Genomic DNA, 11,098 nt, shown 5'->3' with positions numbered 1-11,098 from the left:
TGAAGATATTTGCTCAGAACGAACATCTAAATATTGAAAATTCAAAACACGTAATATGTAACGGAGAATTTCGAGAAAAGCCACATTTATTTCGTTAAGTTATAAAGCAGTAAGTCACAAAACACTGCGATCATTGTCGCGTCATCTGAGACCATCTGTAAATAACGTTAATTGTCACAAAACTATAAAGTATGCCAATGTTTTTTTAACCTTTATCAGATAACATATGTCATTGTCCTTTTACGTTAGGTACAGGTCCCAATGCACCAGTGGAGGCCGCTGCACGCACGTGCACGCCCCTGCGATCTCCCGTCATACCATAGCGGTGATAGCGGGATTAGCGGGTGCTCTTCGGCTCGTTTCGTTACCTTTCGGTCTGACTCGCGTCCCCAGCTTGGACGTGATTGCGAGAGCGAACGAGACCTCGTCCCCCTCTACCCGCCCGGGGCTGTACCTACTTGACTCAGTCTACCTCGCGCTTTGCTCGTGAGTGGTCGCTTCGTACGTCGTTTGAGCAATTTTAGCCGTCTTTTAATTCGTGGGTTCGCACTGAATAATCTTTAAAAGTCGTGGACAACGCTGTAAAAAACTGGATAAAGCGCTTAATATCTGCGCAATTAAAGTGACTGAAGTTGGTTTTGTGTTGAAACGGTGACAGTGTAGTGGAGCTGCTCGCGCTACGTCCGTCGTCGTGCCTGAGTTGGCGTCGTCGATTCTCGCGAGGTAAATGTCGAGACTCCTTTGAGGAGCGCGATCGCATACGTGGACAGAAACCGGATTGCGGTGTCGTGGTTTTAATCAAATCTATTTTTTATGTTATGTATAGTTAGTGCTACTACATGGATTTATGTCTTGCCGTGATTGACTCCGAGCTAAGCGTAGTTTGAGACTCATGTACCGTTAGACGACGTCGCGGTCGATGCTTGCTCGTAAAGTCTATTGTGAAGAAATGTTACTTGGTAATGTAAACTTTATCAAAAGTCGCAAGCAATAGAAGTGACCCCGTAACAGGTAGACGATGACCTGAAAACGACAATCGCTACCAATGCTTGACTTAAAATGAGGAAATGTTTACGGTGTTAGCATGTTTCAATGCCATTATCTTGATAAAGACTGTTACGTATGCGGAAACGGCGATGAGCAACTTTATTGTTCCTTAATCAGCGAGTGTTGCACATCTGGTCTTTGTTAGTTAGAAAATTATGAAATATGGAACGTTGTACAAACATTATTGAAGAAGCATTCCTGCCATAAGCCATTTTTAAATTATATTTTGACATATTACACTTAGGACAACAATTAGGAAGTAATTGAACTGGACTGGTCGATCTAAAAGTCTGTCCAGCTCCTCCAGAGGGCGTGGCAAGTGGCCAAGTGCTTCAAGGCTCATGGGGACGGGTTTTTAACTCGTGCACGAGTATACAAGTGCCCACTTGAGAAATTTCGACATCACAGGCGAGCGTTCGGTCACCAGCAGGGGCGGATCTATTTAAAGGCTTTTTGGGCTGCAGCCCAGGGCCCCGCGAATACAGAGGGCCCCCAACCGAACTGAAACCAATAGACGATATTGTCAATAATAAAAATTATCTAGAATTTTAAAAAATCCGATCATTAGGTTGGCAACACTGCGATCAATCAACCCGAGTGCGCATCTATCAAATGGAACGGGGAATTCCCTGTCGCTTGTTTTCAGTCGGTGTATTCCGTGTATAGTAGTGTCTATTACTGGGGACTTCCCTCCGCTTATCGCCCGACGCAATTTTGTTATTTTTCCGCACTTCTGCTATAGTCGACTATATTAACGAATTGACTTTGTTATTGTTAGAAACGTGTTTAGTGCGTGTGTTTAGTTTACTAAGTAATAGATAACTTAAAAGTTATAAGGAACGGACCTTTCTTTTAATTTACTAAAATTGAAAGTCTTCAGCATAACTAGACTTCCTGCTTTTAATAGGCAGTAGGTAAGTAAAAAGAATTATAAAACATGACTTTTTATTTCAGTTTTCAAAACTAAATGAATCAAACTCGTTCGATATTTAATTATAATTTGTGAATTGCTACACTCATTACAAAGTAGGTATTAAAATTAAAAGTTCTATCCAGTTCTTTGTTTATTTTCAGAAACATATCTTATTTTACAATATGTCTGCTAGAAAATATAAAAGTGGAGCTGAAAAAAGAAAATTACAGTTTAGTCGAGAACAAGAAAGAAATAAATGCGCAAAAATTGAAACTTTTTTTAAATCGGAACATATAAACGCGAATGAAATAGCTATAAATCCATTAAAAAACGTAAAGGAAGGTATTTTATGCGAAGAGAATCTAACCGATGGCAGCAAAAAATCGCAAAACGAGGAAAAAAATACAAGTGATGAAAATATGCAAGATTTTGAAAACCAGAAAAAAAATACCAACGATGAAAATGTGCAATATCTTGACTTCCAGCAACCCTCTGGTTCCTCTGAAAATGAAATTGGTGTTCAGCAAAAGGGAGGTAATACCGAGACCGAGGTGGAAAGAAATTTAGAAAATATTAAGTTTGAGTTTGAGAAATATGTTGACGTGGGCTTGTGGCCAGATTTGCTGAATAATGATTTTATTAATTTCGTCCTCTCACATAAAATGACTGACTTTCAAAATAAAGATCCGAAGAATATATATTCAGCTTCAATGAGGAAATATAAAGAACAAAACAGATCTTTTTCAAATAGGTATTTCACTAGAAAAATGAAAAATGGCCAATTACTGGAAGGATCTTGGTTATGTTATTCAAAAAGAGTTGGTACTGTTTTTTGTTTGACTTGCAAACTTTTTTCTAAAACTCCTTCTCAATACACAACCGGATTTTCGGATTGGAAACACATAGGATTTTGTTTAGAAAATCACGAAAATTCTAATGAACATAAGAATTCAATGTTAGTGTGGTTGACACGAAAAGAAAATAAGTCTGTTTTAGACAAGCAGCTTCAGGAGCAATTAAATAAAGAAACAGAATATTATCACAATGTCCTAAAACGGGTTATTGCAGTGCTAAAATTTTTGAGTATAAGAGGCTTAGCACTTAGAGGTTCCGAGGAAGTATTTGGTTCTCCACATAATGGTAATTTTATGGGTGCTCTAGAGCTATTGGCAGAATTCGACCCATTCATACGTGAACATATTGAACAACGAGAGCTGCGACCGAACCCTGTAATATCATATTTATCAAAAACAGTATATGAGGAAATAATTGAGATTATGGGTAAACAGATAATTAAACAAATTATAACTGAAATAAATAACGACGACACAAAGTATTATTCAATTATGATGGATTCAACCCCAGATCTGTCTCACGATGACCAACTTGCTATTGTATTACGATACTGTTTTTGGGGAAAAGTGTATGAAAGATGTGTATCTTTCATTAAAATTAGTAGTCATACTGGCTTATATTTATTTAATATTCTACAAGCCTTTTTGGAAACAAATGGACTACTACCGGATAATTGCAGGGGACAGTCATATGACAACGCTGCTAATATGGCCGGAGTCTACAATGGTGTACAAGCACTACTAAAAGAAAAAAATAAATCCGCGGATTACGTGCCATGTGCTGCGCATTCCCTTAACCTAGTTGGTCAAGAATCCGTGAAGGTTGCAACCGAAATTGTAATTTTTTTTGGAATAGTGCAACAAATATACGTTTTCTTCTCTGCTTCGACCCATAGGTGGGAACTGTTAAATCGTGAAACAAAACTAAAATTTACGTTAAAAAGTTTAAGCCAGACCAGATGGTCTTGTCACTTTGATGCTGTCAGAGCTTTGAAAAGTAATTATGATGGCATTATGAAAATTCTCAATAGTTTCGGCGAAAATGACGATGAAAAAGTTGATTTCCGAAAAGAGGCACGAAATTTATTTAATAAACTGGCGAAACTAGAAACTGCAATTTTGATTGTTTTTTGGGAAGAAATTTTGGAGAGATTTAATCTAGTTAATAAAAAAGTACAGAGCCCTGGTTTAGACATTGGTGAAGGCAATAAGTTAATTGTGTCATTAAAAGAGTTCGTGAAAAACATAAGGCAACAATCAGATCAGAAGCTAAAGGAATACGAAGAGAAAGCTAAAAAATTAAGTACTAGTGTGGGAACAGACTACAGTGACATAAATAAGAGACGCATTACTTTGAAATTTTCAGATAAATCTACAGATAAAGTCTCAGTGAAATGCGCAGAAAAATTTAAAAGAGACACGCTTAACGTTGCGTTGGATAAGATGATTATGGATTTAAATAATAGAAGCCAAGCCTATGAGACCTATAGCAAAAAATTTAAATTTTTAATGGATTTGCAAGACAAAAATCAAGAACACATAGATATGGAAAGTGTACGTAATATTATTGATTATTATCCAAATGACGTAGACGAACATTTAGTGAATGAGTGCATTCAGTTGAAATCTTACTTACTGCAATCTAAGACAGAGTCTTACACCTCTTGCAGTGAAATTTTTTGGCTAATTTATGAAAAGAAACTTGTTGATGTTTTCCCAAACTGCTATACTATCTTAAAGATTTTTTTAACGATGCCGATCACTAGCTGTGAAGCGGAGCGTTCTTTCTCCAGGATGTCGTATATAGAAAACAAATACAGGACAACAATGTCGAACTATCGACTAAATCATTTATCAGTTCTTTCGATAAATTGCGATTTAACAAAGGACCTACAGTGCGATGACCAAATAAAAGAATTTGCAGCACAAAAATGCAGAAAGGTTGCTTTATAATTTATTTAACATAACCATTTATAACCCGTCAATTTCTTTTGCAATAAATAATGTTTTAATAAATAAATAAAATTTTTGTTTTCCTATTTTCTTCCTGTACTTAACATATATTACATTACATATACCTACATCACTACAGAAAACAGTTTCTTGTCAAAATGGCAATTAGTTGAGTAATTAGGTAGGGCCCCTAAGCAGTATTAGCCCAGGGCCCCACAAATTCAAGATCCGCCTCTGGTCACCAGACACTCCAGGTCTCACGATTTTGTTTTTTGTTTGCCTGACTAAAAAGCCCGTTGTTTTAAAAAAAGAAAAGACGCCTTTCACGAGTAAAAGTCATCAACTAAAACTTTCAAAAAAATTGATACGGCAAATGTGCAATTCGTCCCGAAGATCATGATGTTAAAAATTGAACAAAAGTCATGTTAAGTTGCGAAATTGTATATTTAATCAGATTTTATCAGTCAATTCAAAAATGTAGAGGTGAACGATTTTGGTGAGATATAGATACGCAAAACAATTTCAAAACAGACAGACGTCGAAAGAAAATCATATGATGTTGGTCGTGCTTTCTCAACATTACAGCTATTTATAGAAGGATGCCATGCGCGATGAGCTGGGGCGGTCGGTCTGCGCCAACTAACTAGGTCGCGATATTTGCGCGCGTACCTGAACATGCGCAAGCGACGCGTAGTCAATGACACTGTGCGAAGGACGGGAAAATCTACTAATAAACAGGCCGACTTAATATCAAAGGAAATAAAAACAAGCATACTAGCTTCGGCCATAAATTAAATCTATCCTGACTTGACAGATCACTATTTAATGTTGAAATATTGTAAGACGTATCTCGGACGCGTAGGAATGTTCGATTAATCTTCGTTATTGGAGATAAATTTCGAAGAATGCCTCCGAATAAACAGGTCAAACTCCCAAAATATCATGAGCCACCGGAAGTTTTTGTGAATCACGCATGCAGTTCGATGTCTGTGTTTTAATTTACTCACGGTATTACTTATCATGAAACGAAAGTGCAATTCAGATGTTGTTAATTCTTAGTAACGAGATAAAAGTTTGAGCAAAATTCAGATCGCATAGGCTAACAATAAACTCTTGAAACGCCCTTTGTCGTAGTTGGCAGACTGTCATTTGTTTTAGTGACGAAGGACAGAGGCAGTGAACGACCGAAATATGGCGTGAAAGATAATTTCTCGCGGTTGGGCCGATGTCGTCAGCTGATAGCCGGGGGTTAACGGCCTCGACTTTGTCTCGGTGCTCAGGCTCGTATCGTTCTATACCATACCAAGATAGGTCGATGGGTTATCGGATTATTTTGTTGATACAAACGATTTAAACTATGATTTCGTTTGCTATACGAAATGGAGTAAATCTTCATCGAGTAATTATTTTGCCGTTAAGTGTGTGTAAGGTAAAAAACGTTATGGCTCAGAAATCCTTTATGAGTATAAAATTTTGCTCGCACAAATTCAATATTCTTGAGGACTTGAGGAATTGACATAGATATAAGCATTAGTTAAACTTTGCCCTGTTTAGCGATTTATTTTTCTTTCATAAACACACTTTCATTATTGGCGGTTGTGATTCAATCAAAAATCATAGTGCAAAGGAAAGATATAGCCGGGCCCCATGACGTCACATCCCCACGAACAAGCAAGGTTAGGCGGCAGTAATTGACCAAGATTGCCTTACACGCGTCCATGATTCATAATAACTCATCGCGAGAAATGACGGTTTGTCTGATTTATGTCCATTAATTCGCGAGTCCCGAGGATTCTGGCTATTGTCTTGTGAAAATAAGATATATATCGACAACTTAACTAAATGGACCCTTCTCATTAAATATTACTTTTGCTCTGATATTAAATACCAAAGTAATATAAACTTGAAAATTCTAATAGCGCTTGCAGATTTCCCTGTCAATATGAATTCTAAATACGAAAAATCTTATTTGAATTAAAAAGACACTATATAAACTTAAACAATGTACACAACTTAATAGGAAAGATTCGGGTATAGAAAATGAATTGGAACAACAATAAGTTTTTCGGTAGATTCCTGAAAGACCTTAATAGAATCTAAGAAAACAGATTCTGTTAAGTTTATGAATAAAAAAAGTGGATAGCGAGTTTACTTAATTCGATTCGTAATTTGTTTTTACTCATAAAATTATTAATTAACAATATGGTTAACATACTTTTACAGTTTAATATTGTAAGATTGCAGCCCAAGTGGCGCATGTACTCTAATTTAATAAAAAGCGTATATTTTCTAGGTCCTTTGACTGTCAACAGTAAATATGGCAGCATCAAAGAGCAGTTACTAGTTTCATTAAGAACCCTCTGTGAAGTACCAATAACGTTTTCCTGGCTGGGAATAAACGAAGTTATCGTCGTTTCAGACAGGCCTGATAGAGTTTTAAGAACCTCGTAATGGGTTTTAAACGTGTTTGTTGTGGACACAGGTAGGAAACAAACATTGTGTTACTATTTTTTCCGTCATATTCTATGCTGCGAACTAAGTGAAGTATAATAATTTCAAACAATATTCGCTAACATATTACCAGCGGTTGTCAGTTACACTGACTGAGAACTTTCTGCGAATTTATTTTCACTATAGTATTTTACAAATGAATGCGAGTCTGGCAGCTTTCATTGTGCTTTGTTGGCAAAATATGCAGCTTCTTGTAAAAACTCTTGTTTATTAAATTCGGCACAATATTATATCCGTACGATGTATATTTAAGCAAAATGGAAGATAATTTAATATTTGTGGTGTTAAATCACAATGTAAGATATTGTACTTTGCTATGAATTGTAGGACCAATCTGTTACAGTATAATATGTTTGGCAGTTATAGGACTACGTAATACTCTTAATATTAATAACGTTATTAAACAGGAAACGAATTCTCTATGTAACAATAGTTTGCGTGATCATGTATGTAGGTGATACAATTTGGAGCGATGCAAGTTCCGGATGCGGTGCGCGGGCGCACGTTGCGAAACCGCCAGCAACCTCAATCTACGATCAGGGTCAGCGTTATGGATTGCTATATCAAACAATATACATTGACATTGACTGCTTTACTTTGGTATCTAATTCTGTCTCAAAACTTATCTCCTTGAAAATGTAGACCTTTGCAACATCGCAAGAAAAGTTATTTAAATCATTCAAGAAAGGGCACTTTTACCCTTACTCTTTTATTATTATTTTTCTTTTAAATATAATAATAAAAGAATATTACAGAAAAAAGCAATACGCAGCACCAAGATCATTAAATAACCTGAAAAAATGCGGGATTCAAAATGCAGAGCAAAGCGGCAAAATAAGCCATTATGTCAATTGTAGTTGTAGCGCAACCAGCCGTCGAGCAAACATACTGAGTCTTCAAAAGCGAGCAATTAGCCCAGTTTTAGTTATGACAGTTAGAACAGGTTGTGCAAAGATTTAACGAGGCGTCGGCAGCGACCATCGGCCACCGGCCACTTTCACCGCCGCCATCTTGCGGCGGCCATGTCGTGCGTTCGCGCCGTTCATTGACGAATTGGCACGCCTATTGTTGCTTGTGATGTCACGCACATCACTAAGAAAATCAAAAGACAATGTCTCACCAATATTTAAATTATATTATCGCGAAATACTCATTAAACAATTTGGTCTTTAACGATTTAGGGGAGCGAAAGTTTTGACGATTCGTAATTTTCTATACTTACTGATCTACAAAGAATTTTAATTAGGTGATAACTTAAATGGGTGCCCCATCGTGAAAATTATGCCTACAGTATATACAATTTCCGTAGTACTAAATAGATGACCTACAAGTACTTGCCCTATGTCGATAAAACAATTTCAAGGCTGGGGCATCAACGGAAGTTATTTGATAGAGGGAAAGAGTACAAACAATTTAGTAGTTACGTAGTGCATGGATGGCAATAGAATAGCTGTCACAGGAACAGGGACTCAACTTATCACCATCAGGCTTCGACGGATATACACCGAAGAGTCCAGTTTGCCTGCAGATAAGCTTGATATGAATTCTGGATAAAAGAAAAAAAAACTTGAGTTTTCTTTTTTTTTCTTTTACCCAGAATTTGAGTGAGAACGCAAATAAATAATAAATTAATCCAATTAGTGCGAAATTCCTGTAATATATATTCGTTGAGTGTCTGCGCGGATATTTACGCTGTGGTCAAGTTGCTATTAATATCATTTCAATTGTGTTTAAATATTATACGAAAGCTGTTTCGTTTCACATTGACGGTCGGTTGCGAAAGACGATAACAACAAAGCGAACTCACTTGATCTGTTGAATGTCGGGATATAATCGATATGGTTTACGGTTAACTCGTGAGAACTGCCGAAGAACAACAGTATTCACTGTCCTTGCGTTTTAACAAACAATAACGGTTGGCATTACATAGATTACGCCTAAATATGAAGAAAATCGGGGAACTAATTATCTGATGTAATATTAAATGTTTAATGTTGTAGTTACAATAAAATAAGACTTTGCTGAAAAGTTTACGTACCGCCAAAAAATAAGAATAAAATATTAGGTACTTATGAAAATTTTCTGAAAAGGTAGGTACCTCAGGGCTGAAATGGGCTGGTGGTATCGCGTAATGAGCAATTAAAGACAAGTCTCTGAACAGACTAACTTCCTCCTTTGAAATCGGTCAATAATGTACTTTTATCATCAGGAAATTAGCTTCAATTAAGATTATGACAAAATATTGCAATGAGTCATTCGATTTTAATTGCTTCATTAATTATCTTTTTAGTAGCCATCGGGTGCTGATAACATATACATATATGTATGCAATAAAAATAAATATTAAGATGGTCCTTGTTCAACAGTCGCAATAATCCTAATAAGTGTAATTTTCTTTCGTTTTACTTGCTCAGAAACCCCACACGCATGTTGTCTACTTGTTATTTTCAAGAATAATATTTATTAGGTCCTTAGATACAAAACTTTTTATAAAACTATTGCTGATTGGCGCAGTACCCGAGTCACGAGTGGTTTCGCGAATGCAACAAGTTAACTTGTTTTTATTCGACGCTGAACTGACTATAGCTTGATGTAAGTACAAATCGTTTCCGCGATTAGGATCGATCAATAAATGAAATTACATACTATTTACAGGGTCGGTTGAATATTTCATAGGGCAAGAGCATCTGTTCCATTGTTTATTTTTAGCGCATTGTCGTGTACAACACTGATTTGATCTCTTTTTTGTTACAGATCCTTAATCTCTTAAACCTATTGCAGTTCCCTCTTTGGAGGAAGGTAAGCATTGTGAATGTACTTAATTATTTTAACAAAGACCAATATAGTCGTGTATTTATTATTATATGTCTACGTATTAGTATTAATAAAGTACTTTAGAACTGAACTCTTTAAAATAAAATCTAACTTTAGATAGAATAAAGTCGACAGTTACCAATTAAAATATTTGATCAACTACGCTGGCTGGCAACTCGCAGATTCTATGACTTTATTTTGCGAGTTTTTGTTTGAAATCGTTTGGTGTCGGGGCAATTGCTCAAATTAATTTCGTAAAAATGAATGTTATGACCTCGACTGCCAGATGCTTGCTATTGGCGTTTTGACGTGATTACGTTTTAAAATGTATAGATTAGAATGCCTGTTAGAGCATGTGAAGTCGTGACCTTTTTTATTTGTGTCTAGGTAACAATGATACTGAGTTACATCTACGACACATTCTCGTAATATTGTTAAGACTAGAACTCCGACGAAATATCTCTATCTGTATTAACTTCAGGTCTCGTAAAACCTAACATGGATCAGCTGTTTGCGATTTTCTCACGCCGGCTACATTTCTATAGACCGAGCTATCCCAAGAACGGCCTCTATGTATTCATACGACGCTAAATGACCGTAGAAAGCTTCCACTACGTGCAAACAATAGCTTTACGATAATGACGGTCTGCTCGTTCCTACATTCGATATCATGCGTTTACGAAACTGATCTTTATCTCTTTGTTCATAGTTTAACCGTACTGGAAAATAATTGTATTAACGCTTAACTTTTTATTGCATATAATATAAATGTTAAAAAGTATTGAACTTTATATTCGCTTTTCCCACTTGCAATTTAGTTGTTTAAACATTTTTGAAATGGTATAATGACATATCTCTCTTCAAAACAATTATTTAATTTCTAAGAGCGAACGAAAACGAATGAAGCAAGGTTACACAGTCTTTAAGGTCATTTCGTGATAAGAATATCTTTTAGTAATTAACAACTATAGACATTTACTATACGACAATTAATTACCCAAACAAC

The 11,098-nt window shown here is 36.1% G+C and overlaps 1 protein-coding gene across 1 annotated transcript in view; it reads left to right on the top strand.

Annotated features, from left to right (window-relative positions):
• Positions 1-455: 455 nt before the first annotated feature.
• The window catches only part of LOC113500764, a 51,124-nt gene continuing 40,481 nt past the window's right edge, over positions 456-11,098 (top strand). The window contains exons 1-2 of the mRNA XM_026881651.1: positions 456-723; positions 10,033-10,077. The gene's annotated coding sequence lies outside the window, so the exon portion shown is untranslated. The remainder of the gene's footprint in view (positions 724-10,032; positions 10,078-11,098) is intronic.

Source organism: Trichoplusia ni, chromosome 14, assembly GCF_003590095.1.
Source record: "Trichoplusia ni isolate ovarian cell line Hi5 chromosome 14, tn1, whole genome shotgun sequence".
In the NCBI taxonomy this organism is placed as follows: Eukaryota; Metazoa; Arthropoda; class Insecta; order Lepidoptera; family Noctuidae; genus Trichoplusia; species Trichoplusia ni.
This window is presented reverse-complemented; position numbering and strand designations above follow the sequence as displayed.